At 41.2% G+C, this 9,633-nt stretch overlaps 1 non-coding gene across 1 annotated transcript; it reads right to left on the bottom strand.

Moving 5' to 3' along the window:
• Positions 1–3,027: 3,027 nt before the first annotated feature.
• LOC116285629 (U6 spliceosomal RNA) lies at positions 3,028–3,134 on the bottom strand. The gene has a single exon (XR_004195321.1). It is a non-coding gene; the product is annotated as a U6 spliceosomal RNA (small nuclear RNA).
• Positions 3,135–9,633: the final 6,499 nt, after the last annotated feature.

Here is a 9,633-nt window from a genome sequence, read left to right on the forward strand (position 1 = left end):
GACCTTCATTTTCCCTCCCACAAACAAAACTATTTGGAGGGATGGGATAGTACCAGATAAGAAATATTATTTCTTTATTGAAGAAAGAATCCAGATAGAAGAGTGATAAGTGACTAAGCAGATGTCTTGGATGTCTGCTCTTTGCCCTTGAAGATCTACTTTCTGCCTCTCCCTACTCTGATCTCTGTTCCAGCGATCTGACTTTCATGGACTACATCAAAGGGTGCCCTTGTCCCCTGACTTCTGGTTGGGCTCATCCAATAGGGAGCCTCAGAAAGAATTTTTTAGGGTTTGGGGATTTATTTTCCCTGGCACCGTCCCTGTGTGGTTGCTGCAGTCTGACTCACTCCTACATCAAAGGCAACTGTCTCTCTAAAAGCCTCTCTCCTATTGGTTTCTCCTCATTACTCTTTTCCTCCATTCCACTGGGTCTCCCCTGTCCTTTGTGGTTCCTTACATGCTACCCACAGCTTTGTTAATTTTATTAAATCCTCTTCAAACGATCTTACTGTATAAAATCCATCTGTTTCTTGCTAGGACTCTCACTGATGCAGCAGAGCAGAGAGAGCTACCCCAGCTGAAAACATAGGCAGCGAAGAATGTGTGTGAAAGAAGAGGTGATGGATGCTAGAGAATGCAGGAGGGGCTGCAATTTGGGAGCAACAGATGAAATGGGAAACAGAAGTTAAACATGAGCAGAAATAGGCATAGCAGGTAAAAGTTCATATATGAGAAACGTCAGGCCTGCTTGTCACCTCCTCATATGGGATCCCAGCCACTACCTATTCAGCAGGAGATTTGCATGTAAGAAAATATGTGAAAACAAAATATTAAAAATGTTTCAGATATGTAAGCAAGTACCCATGAGATGTATCTCACATATAACTGTCCCAAGTAAGGCACTCTAGGATGGGCTTCAGCCAATGAGGGAAGACGAAACAGGAGAAAAATAAGTAATAAGATTTAAGATCTGTGTAAGAGTAAGAAGAGGAAAAAGATAACCCTCCCAGTTCAGATTGGAGCAGGAGAATGGAAGGTAAGAAATGAAAGGTAATTGTTTATTCACTCTTTTAACCTTAATTGAAGGCATCATATTTGTTTTATTAATAAAGAAGAATATATTAAAGTGTTAATTTATCATGATTGTGACAAATAATTTTCCCAGTGTGATCTGGACAATTAATTATTTTATTATCATCTTGTACAGTTGAAGTTCGAAGTTCATATTTAGTTAAATATATGCATACATTTTATGATTTCTTCTATCACATTTCTATAACAAACTTTTTACTTCCGTAAGGTTTAGTGGGATATTTACCTGTATTTTGTTTCCCTTCTGAGTATATGGTCTCTCCGTGATTCTAGCATGGTGGTCTCTGGGCTCTAAGAAAGAATATTCCAAGGAAGTGGAAGTTGCCAATATTTAGGGAGTTGGACCAGAAACTGGCCTAGTGCCATGTTGACAATATTCTATTGGTCACGGTAGTCACAGATCTCCAGATTCAGGATGGGAGGAGTGTCATTACACTTGGATTCTCATTGGTTCCATCAAAAAACAGGGCAATTTGCAAGTGAATGGTTACTCATTGTGTGGAGCACACACTGGGGGAAGGGCAGAGGCCGACAATTACTGGCTGGTAAGGTTAAATATTTGTATTTTAATTTGAAAATATCACCTAAAAAGGTAGTGAAATCTTGGTAGATAAATTCTCAAAACCTGAAGTAATGTATTTGATCCTTCGAATTATAAATACAATAGACATTTATACAGAAATCTATCCATTGAGGTTTAATTCAAAACATAACATCTAGAGTCCATTGGCTTTTAACAAGTTTAATTTTCAGAAATCCAGTGTTGGCTGATGGATGGTGGAAGAAATAAAATATAGCGCTTGATTTGAACAGGTCACTTATCAAATAATCTCAAACAAAAAAGTCAACTTGTATTCCCGTGTTATATTCACAAGACTCTTCTCAAGGTCATTTGAGAAGATTTTTCAGTTGAAAGCTGAGAAAAATTTGCTCTCTGGGACAGTCATGACAGGCACTTGGAATTGGTTGCAAAATGTTAATTTATAATAGTTTGTAAAGAGAATATTGATGTAGCTCAATAACTAGACTACATTACCTTATGAAGGTACCTTTGAATGCTGCATAAGGAAACCTGCTGTAGTGACAACCAGATATTGTACCTATGGGAAGGCCAAGGAATGGCTAAAATGCTGACCCATAGCGGTCAGTCTCTCCCATAGACCCAAAAAAGGTCAAGTTATGAAATAAGCTATGGAGGAAGAGATTGTGTGAGTTATTGGCAGCAGCTGAAACAATTTATTCATCGGCAATTGCAGCTGGAAAGCTCCAACCTCCTTCCCGCTAAGCAGTTTGTATAAGCTTAGTATTCAGTTTAGCACCTATGAGTTACCATTATTGCTCAGAAGGAAATAGCTTGCTGTGAACTTGACAATAGACCTGGATGCTATTACCAGTGCCAGCCCTCTAATACAGATTTTAACATGTATCTAAATTACATGGGGATCTTGGTGAGGAATAGACTTACTTAGTAGATCTGGGTTACGTGCTGAGATTCTGCACGTCTAACAAGCTCCCAGGTGACGCTGACATGGCCAGTCTGCGGATCACACTTTGAGAATCAGGACCCCAGTCAACATATCATTTTAGTGAACTGTCACAATTGTAAGTAAACTGGAGACTGAACAAATATTTTTTGATTCCAAAAGAAGTGAACGAGGACAGCCGGTCTCATTATGGAATTAAATAAATCACAGATAAAATTCAGAGTTCTAAAGCTGATAGGGATTCCTTACGAATTGTTTAATAGATTAACTTAAATTGAGAAAGACAATCCGGCTTATCAGTAACAAGCCATGCTGCATAACGTATTTGTGTTCCAAACTGACATTAGTGATCTGAGATGACTAAATGTTTTGTTTTGCTGTTTTGTTTGGTAAATGGTACTTAAGACTTTATTTTCATTTTTTATTTTTTTCATTCTAGAGATTTTATTTTAAAAATATGGAACGCTTCACGAATTTGCGTGTCATCCTTGCACGGGGGCCACGCTAATCTTCTCTGTATCCTTCCAATTTTAGTGTATGTGCTGCTGAAGCGAGCTCTGAGATGACTAATCATTTCAAGAAGGGAGGATCAAACTGTTAAGAAGGACAGAAGGGCTGATGACACCCATGAGTTTTCCATTAGAGGTGATCATAAATGTAGTGGCAAAAATGTAGAATCATTACACTGATATATTTAGAACACATTGGCATATTTCACTCTGATTATAGAGAGCTCACTGTGTCATCTTTACGATAAAGATCTTATTTAAGAAAAGAGATATCACATACACACTTTCTTGTTTTGGCAAGCCACCCATATTGCTATTAGAGAAGAAAATTTAACATGAGATAACAAGTCTCCTCCTAAGCATGCATAGCTGTCAGATTCTTTCTCATACACGCCCTTCATGGTGGTTTGAGCATAACATAGCCTCAAGCCATCTGTCACTCTGCCCCTTAATTAGATGGAAGAATTGACTTGCACATAGGAGACAGTATAGGCTCTTACATTGGGACGCATGTGTGTGTGCATGTGTGTCTGTCTGTACACCTACCTATCTACGCATGTATGTATTCATTTATCTGTATCTTTCTGTATCTAAATCTATTTATGGGTATATAGAACCTTTTTTTAAAGAAGACTTTGGAATCTGTATTAGATCACAATAAATCAAGAGAGGTGCCTGGGAGACTTTCCAGAACTGGCTTCGGGAAAATGGATTTTTTTTTGAGCAATTTTATAGGAAAGTCAGTTATTTGATTGAGTCTATTTTTCCCAGAGAGAAGATGGGGAAACAAACCCCTAAAACTACTCAAATCCATCTATGACTGATACTCGGCTTTGATTACTTGAAAGGGATCTGATCTTACGACTAATTTCAAAGTGCAGGAAAAGGAACTTGCTTCCAGATACTTCCTCTCCTATTACTAATGCTAATCTTTCATCTCACGTTAAGAAACAAATTGCAAATGCCATAGTTGATAGTTGATAGTTGACTTATTTGACTTCAAAGACTCGATTTAACTCAGTATTTCTGAATTTATTAAGGAGTACAATGTGTCCATTATCGTCCCAGCTACCATGGAGTAGGAGTAACCAATATAAGGATGTAGCCTAGGTCCTCTAAAAGCAAAGCTCAGGGCAAGGATAAAAGCACTGACGCTACATTTGGGATCAGGATGAAAGCTTAGTTGATATGTGTTAAAAAAAATAGAAGTGAAGCAAGAAAAGATGAGAATTATTCATTGAGTTAAACTGCTGGCCACTTCCTTACGATAAGCCTTGAAGACAAACAGTTGGATGCTATGAGTTTTCTAGCACACAGAACTTTCTCTGGAGGGGCTACCCAGAAAACGCATCTCAGAGCAGTTCATAGAGGAAGGAGGAGGAGGAATGCAGCTGCCTGGATCCCTGCTCTCTCCTGCTTAACACTGGCTGGGTTTACGCCATGGAGGTCTGATTCTCTCCAGACCTCTAGTTCACATCATCTGACCCCTCAGTGACCACTCAGTGAAGCAGCTCCCATGCTCCTCAGTGTGACATCTCATCCAACCACAAAGGAGCAGGGAGCATGGCAGGAACAGAGCTCAACCTGAGGCTTCAGATTAGACTCCACCCAACTCACTGTTTGTCTAAGCTTTGAGGTCTTTTGTTTCCTATCATTGGCTTGTAGTTATTTTGTTCTTGCTCCAAGCTTTGATGAGCTTTCCAACTGAGCAAGGAGTACACTCCATAGGGATAATTTGATTTAGCAACCAAGATGCAGTTTAAAAGAGTGTCTAGAATCCAGTGACAGAAGACTGTGTACACTGTCTATGAGCTGGTTCTGAAGCTTTATGAGCCTCACATCACATCAGTAAAATGGGACCTCACGATCTAATGACCATGCGGTGGGGTTCATGTTTACCCTGAGAGGCATGCAAGAGACTAAGCTGGTTTTTGAATCAGCACAGCTGAATTCCCCAGCCAGCTCTCTGAGAACAGCCCAGCACTTATTCTGCGGGGGTATTTCTTGGGATATGTGGGATTAATGTGAGGCTATGGCTTATATTCAGAAATGTCCACATTATGGAGACCACATCACTTTGACCAGACAGGTGACTTCCTGAACGGGAAAGTCATTTGTGCCATCAGTGTTCCGGATAGAGCTAGTCCTCAAATATAAAACCTGCTCTAAGATGCCAACCTATTCAAAGGCAACAGGCAGGAAAACAGAGAAACACTGAGGTATTTAAATGTTCAGTAACATGTTCCCTTGTTCTAGAGAACGATGTCTGCCACGTGGAAGACGACCAGGACCTATAAAGTAGTGATAGATCCAGACGGAAGATGTCGTGCTGGAGATAAAAGCCAATGTATTTACGCTCATAGCTTTTCTTCTCTATAGCTATCTTCTCTTCCAGTGCTGTCCTAAGATAAAGAAGTTCAGTTACAAAAATTGGTACACAAAGACACAAGATAAGCTGTAGCAAGAGAGACAAATTATAGAGATCGGCACCTCTTCTCTGTTTCTCTACACCAAGAGAGGGCTCATCTCTTAAAGCTGGGGCAAAGTTTACTCTAAGGGGGTCAGTAGCCCTCAGTGTGGAATCTGGAAGACAGTGAGAATCAGGAGCCCACTGAAAGTTCTCTTTCCCCCCTTTTGAATAGAAAGACATCCCTGATGGCATGAGCACTAGTCTTTCACAGGACTTTATCTCAAAAAGGCAGTAAAGATATTTGTGTTGGGCCCTAGCCATTGACTAAAACATAATAACCTCACCAGATATACCATTGTGTATTTGCCAGGAAGTCATAAAAAGGATAGCAAAGAGTAATGAATGATGAGTTCTTTTTTTTTTTTTCTCTACATATAGCAGAGTTGGAAAGATATCTGTTGATGGAGGTCCAAAAATTGTGAAGTTCTGGTCCAGGCTGTCTGACGTAAAATTATGAAATCATGATTTCACTTCATATGCCTATTATATTTTTGAAATCCACAAACACTTGTGTAAGCTAATTCAAGGTTCACCCCAGCTTGCCATCACTCCCATTCTTCAGATTAATTGAACCAAGGCTCAGGGTGAACAACTGACTTGCCAGTTAAATAACTCTTACATGTAGAGCCAAGCAACACCCTAAGCCTTCTGATTCTGGATTTTATGACTTTCACATATGTAACAGCTATTTCGATGGTAGTAGCTGAGAGGAGGATAAGAGATGAGACCAAAGTCTGGGCAGCAACTTAGTATAAACATTTCCCTAATATGCCCTTAGAGACTCATGAGGAACACACACCCCAGGATATTTTTCCCCGTTTACTAGAAGTTTTCCCCGTTGTTGACTATGTGACACACACAAAAGAAAATAAAGCACAGAGGACTTATAACCGAAATCCAAGCACTGACACTGAATCCAGAACTCCCATTATACATTGTCAAAAACAACGCCTAAAGTAGATTAGAGATACCACTTCATTCTACTCCTCTCTCTCTCTGGTCCTCCACACGTAAAACAGGGAGTGAGGAAAGCTCAGCCTCCCTTTTCAATCTGGGATGAACATTGTACAAGTCGGTACTGGATGAGCCTTGAAGGATGAGGGTGGGGAATTGAGAGAGGGAATTCTCCCTTGCTCTGCCACAGCAAGTTTAGCTGCTGTCTGCAGGCTGTTGGGGCCCCAGGAAACACCAAGCTGTGCTAGTGTGTTGACGTGGTGGATGCCCGAGCTTTTCCTAACACCTGGATAAGGACATTGGAAGCATAGCAGAGGTACCAGAATTCTTTTCACGGATTAGGTTTGATCCAGTGCCTGCCTATGTCAGTTGTTTGCAGAAAAGAGCTACATGTCATGCAGAAGAAGATTTAAAGGTCCTTGGCTCAAGCTCAAAGCTGCAAGGGAAGCAAATGTTTTGTGACTAGTGAAATCAATAAAATTTTTCTGGTAGCAAATTTTTCTGGTAGCCAAAAATATTTGGTGAACCCAGCACCCACAGGACCTCAAGGGGGAGAATATACATATATGCACGAATCCTCCTTCTCATCTTGATCTTCTAGTGCTCTGTGAAGAGGCATTTCATAGTCTCTCAACTTCACTTTTAAGATTCACAAATATTTCCGGTCTCTGAGCCTTCAATTACGCTATTTCCTCCTAACATACGATCTGCCCTCCATATCCAAAATTTCCATCAGTAGTTGGTTAAATCGGCAGATGAGAAACCCGCAGATACGAAGGCTGACTGCATTCATTGTGCTACATACGCCGTTACCTCTACGGGGCTTGAGTATCTGCGGATACTGGTGCAGTGGGGGCTCCTGGAATCAATACCCAGCGGATATTGAGGGAGGGCTAATAATAAACACTCCTTCCCCTGCTTCGTCTTCAACATTCTCTTTCAGTTAAACCTCACACTTCCATCAAACTGAACCACAAATACCATCTTCCATATGCAGCTTTTTCTGCTTCATTTTCGCAAAATACAGGATTTTCTATCTTCCTTTTGTGAATTCCCATCGCACTATTTTTTCCTGCTGAATCACCGCTGGTAAGGTTCCCCGAGAAGCAGACTCTGAGATGGAGATACGCCTGAATGACTTTTACTGGGGAGCTCGCTGGGGGAAGTGAAGGAAGCAGAACTGGGCTGCGGTCCGGTCACTGAGAGGGCCACCGCCGGTCCCGTCGGGAGGCCTGGAGCTGTGAGGACCCTTCAGAACCGTTCTGAGTTATTGCAAGAGGATCAGGGCCCTTATATCCCTGTATCCACCAGTCACTGGCTCTGAGGACCTGGGGCAAGGACCAAAGGCAGTAGCAGATAGGCAAGTTTTATCTGTGAACTGTCAGCTGTCACACTCCTGGGGGGGAATAAAGGCTTCTGTCTGAGGGAGGTGGGGGCAGCAACATGAGTGGCACACACAGTATCCCTGCCCTTAGCGTATGTGGAATCTGGGATACTCAGCTTTGCAGACCATGGCTTTGTGCCTTGGAAATTAGAAATCATGCCCCAAATATTTCTTGAATTCCCTGCAGCTGTTAGTATAGTACATAAGAGGTGCTGGATAAGTAACTTGCTGAGATGAACTTATTCTGTGCTCTTTCACAGGTGTCTCACTTTAAGGACATATTGATGAGGTATTTCAGACACACACAATCTCTATTTTACAGAGAAAATTAGGGCATAGAGTGATCACCGGAATTGGTCAATGGCACAATCAATTAAAAAGTTTCAGTGAATAAATCTAGGTCTCAGGGCTCTCAGACTGATGGTCTTCGCAAAAAAATTAAATAATTAACCAAATATAAATAGTAGCTCAAAAGCGGCTATAATCAGGTCAAGAGTTAATAAACTTGCTCCCTAAACTGCTCAAAAATTCTTGCTTCTGGACCTCCCCGAGGTGCCTCAGCTTGATAAGTTATTCGACTTCCTTTTGGCACACACTCACATGGAAAGAGCCAGAACTTTCAACTGAGATTTAAAACAACTTTGGCCCGTGGCCCAGGACTCATACTGTGGAGACAGCAAAAAGTATCCTTCAAGACTCTTTAAAACAACCAGAAGGAGGAAGATGACCCAAAGCACAAGTCCTGAAATCATTTTCAAGAGACTTGCTACAGTCAAAATCAAGTGAAGTCATAAAGAAGCTTACTTTAAAACAACAACGTCTCTCTCCGTCTCCTCTTCCTGTTGCCTGCCTCACACCCTGTAACTCCATTATAACCTCCTGCACCACCACCACCACCATAAATCATAGTTTTAGCAGAGAAAGTCACCTGTGATGTAGCCTATTTCTAGGAAAACACTGGCAAGCACCCTGCTGCCGGCTCCCAGCCATGTGCATGAATCTGTTTATGTTGCACAGATGTGGCCTTTTACTTAGCAGGGTTTCTCGTTCATTGCCAAGCCTGAGAATCCCAGAAGTTTGGGGTCAAGAGCAGGCCTGGTTATAATGCCTGCAAAATCAAGTTCTGGGCATTGTCACCTTGGCTAGTTACCTCCTTTTCTCAGCACCATTGATGGATGGACAGAGACATGCACATAAAAATCACATATTAGCACTCGCGCCCTGGCTTTGTTTTCTGAGTTGTTGGAACAGTTCTATTCTTCCATTCACTATCAGGCGAAGTGTCCTTAAAATGTGGCTTTGTCCACGTCGTACTCTTGCTAACAAGCTATCAAACACTCTTGATTGTAAGTACTACATCAAATCCTTAACCTAGACCCTCTGACCCTCCACAAACTAATTTCAAGCTGCTCTTTAAGTTTCATTGTCCACTTCTCGTTGGTACAAGTTCCACATTCCAAGAGAATCTTCCTATGGGTTCTTGGATTAGAAGCATTTCCCAAGATTGCCAGTTCAGGTCCCCTCAGAACACTCTGGCCAGTGGGATGCACTTTATGATTTCCCAAACCCTGAGAGTGTGATTATAGAAACCAAAGACTGTATTCTGTCCATGGAAAGTATTAGTGTTCAATAGATTTTTTTTTTGTAATTTTCAACAGATTTCTAACTCTTGATTCTCAATTTATTGATATGTTCCAGTGACCATTAATTCACACGCTGGAATTGGAGATGCCACTCACA

Source organism: Vicugna pacos, chromosome 25, assembly GCF_048564905.1.
Source record: "Vicugna pacos chromosome 25, VicPac4, whole genome shotgun sequence".
NCBI classification, from domain to species: Eukaryota; Metazoa; Chordata; class Mammalia; order Artiodactyla; family Camelidae; genus Vicugna; species Vicugna pacos.